The sequence below is a fragment of the Limulus polyphemus genome, unplaced genomic scaffold, assembly GCF_000517525.1.
Source record: "Limulus polyphemus unplaced genomic scaffold, Limulus_polyphemus-2.1.2 Scaffold76823, whole genome shotgun sequence".
Taxonomy (NCBI): Eukaryota; Metazoa; Arthropoda; class Merostomata; order Xiphosura; family Limulidae; genus Limulus; species Limulus polyphemus.
Window position 1 is genome coordinate 1 of NW_013742419.1, and position 2,701 is coordinate 2,701.

The following is a 2,701-nucleotide window of genomic DNA, read 5'->3' on the forward strand; positions in this document are numbered from 1 at the left end:
AACAAGATAGTTCTAGAAACTAGAGGGCGTGACAATAGTCACGTGATCTTGATGACGCAACAGTATGATGCTTTACTTTAAAATAATAGGGCATGTCTATTAAGCTAAGATTGTATGGAGGATAACTCTTCTGTATTCTCTCAAGCTTAATATTTACAGACAAACTAATATTTGTTCTTGTAAAATCAAAAATGTCTTTTGTTTCTTCTCTTTCACCTGTGATTACACATTTGTATTCCAATCATTTCTAATCCTCCAGGTTTACCCTCACTGTTTGAAAACCTGTCATATTTTGTTGTTGTAGAACCTGTTTTTCCTAACTTACATTTGGTTGTGTCAGTGTTTAAAAGTGTTTTACAAACAAGAATATAAAAACGTGGAAACCACATCTTTGTATCTGATACAGTTTTTTTCTTCCTTTACTTGAATTGTCAGATAAAGTTCTGTTGGGTCTTTCTGGATTACAGTGTGAGAAATATGATGTTGGATTAGAAGTTGTTCATTTTCTTATGATGTAGCTAGTGAACTTAAAACCTCTTTTTTTATTTGTTTATTTAGGAGATGGATTATTATAAATATTTAAGGATGTGTGATTAAGAATTTACAAACCTTACTCGTAGTGCTATACAGAGAGAAATTAGTGAATAATTGTGTTTTCTAGGTTCTCTTTCTAAGGGTGAGAAGTTTGATTCATCCTGTGACAGGGGTAAACAATTTTAGTTTAAAATAGGCAAGGGTGAAGTTATCAAAGACTGGGATCATGGAGTGGCTCAGGTAAGTGTTTACTATTTTGAACTGGTGAAATTTAACCTGAAGTTTATTTATCTCTGTTACAATATTATTTTTTGTTTTGTGAGCCAGATACTTTTACATTATAATGATACAAATTCTTAGTTTATAATTTGATACTAAAGCTTTAAATGTCAAAACAGCGGTTCCTTAGATTACAAACAATATTGCAGTTTTTTCTGTATCTGTTTATATGTTGAATGGTACTAAAGATTGTTTAAAAAAATTCTAAGACAGAATAAAATATAGTGAAATTATATTTAACTAAAAGGCATTTGAAGAGCTTCAAATGATGGAAATTAATTATAAGTAATACAAGTATTTTCATCATTAATTTCTGATATTCTGTTTTTTCATAAATTTTAAATGCACATTATGGTATAATTAATGGCAAAAAAAAGTGTACTGGCATTATCATAGAAGATAATTAAAGATAACATAGAATCACTTTAAGATAAGTAAAGAAAGTATTAAAAAAATCTTTTAGGGGAAACTGAATATCAGCATTTTTTTCTTAAATGTTTTATTCACTTTATAATATAGATGAGTGTTGGCCAGCATACAAAATTAGTGTTCTCCTGATTTTGCTTATGGAGATATTGGTCATCCAGGAACATATCCTTTTAATACACCCACAAGTTATATTGATTGTTTAGTTACAAAATATTATGGATTAACAAAACTTTTGCATAACAAGTAATATCAGCAAGCATATAAAAAGAAAATGTGAAAAAAAATAGCTCTTTAGGAGTTTCTGAGAATTGAGAAAACCCATTTCTTTGATTTTAAGTTTGTTTTTTTTCAGAATTGTAGAAATATATCTTGTGAGCTAATAATTACATGTTTCAAAGAATTAAATTTTCTTAACTGTTTACACTATCCCACATAATGTAACTCTGATTTTTGATGTGGAATTATTGGGTCTTGAGTAACAAGCCACTCTCTTTCTATTTGATGTTGCTGTCTAGCCGCTGACCTGCAGTGCTGGAAGTCGACAGAAGAGTGAATAAACAAGAAAGAATATGTAACTGCAGCTAATCAGGGTTGTGTTGGAGGTTTGTACTATTGAATTCCTTAAAGTAATACTTGTACAGGTATTGCTTTTTTTATCTAGTTTCTGTTCTATGGTTGGTATAAAAGAAATAGGTACTCATGTAAATAGTATTTTGGTTTGAAACTGAAAGTAAAGATAGGGTTATGAATATTCAACTTGCAGTTTGATGGACATCTGATGTAGAAAAATCTGTGCAGTCTTTGAAACAGTTGATGAAACATAAGAAGTACTCTATACATGCAGGTAAACCAAATTAAAACCAGATACTAGCTAAAGTTTTCTATATGTTCAGTAATATAAAGAAAATCATGTGATTAAAAGAGACTAAGCTACTTTTATTTGGGAAGAAATTGTGTACAAAATAAATGTACGAGTCATGTTTTATTTAGGAAAAATCATAGGTCACTTTAAGTTCTTTCTGTCTACTGTATGTTGTACTTTCTTATTCTCATTTATACACATGTCTACTCCTGTATTTTTAACAGTAGAAAGTAAAAGAATGCACAAGTTGTATTATGTTACATGTATGTTTACATATGTTTTAATATTGTTTCTAGCCTTGTTTTTGGTAAAAAAAACTATTACAATGAAATATTAATTAGCTTGCCTGAGTGGTTAACACCCAGTGTATGAGTAATCTAGCAGGACCAAATTTACATTAGTTTTTTCAGGCTGTGGAGGAGTAAAACCCGTACCTCTCATGTAGAAGTTCACACAAAACACAGTAGTGGTTGCACATATTGTGCAATATAAATTCTAGTTCCTCAGCTCTATAAAGCCATTTTCACTTTTTTGTTGAAATGTTTGAGGAAGAATCAACAAAGCTTATGGTGAGGTGGCTAAGTGCAATACCTGCCT

General features: G+C 30.2%; 1 long non-coding RNA gene across 1 annotated transcript; it reads left to right on the forward strand.

Moving 5' to 3' along the window:
- The first annotated feature begins 94 nt into the window (after window positions 1–94).
- LOC111084453 lies at window positions 95–2,335 on the forward strand. Its single transcript, XR_002609565.1, has 3 exons — window positions 95–774; window positions 1,758–1,844; window positions 2,006–2,335. It is a non-coding gene; the product is annotated as an uncharacterized LOC111084453 (long non-coding RNA).
- The last annotated feature ends 366 nt before the right edge of the window (window positions 2,336–2,701 follow it).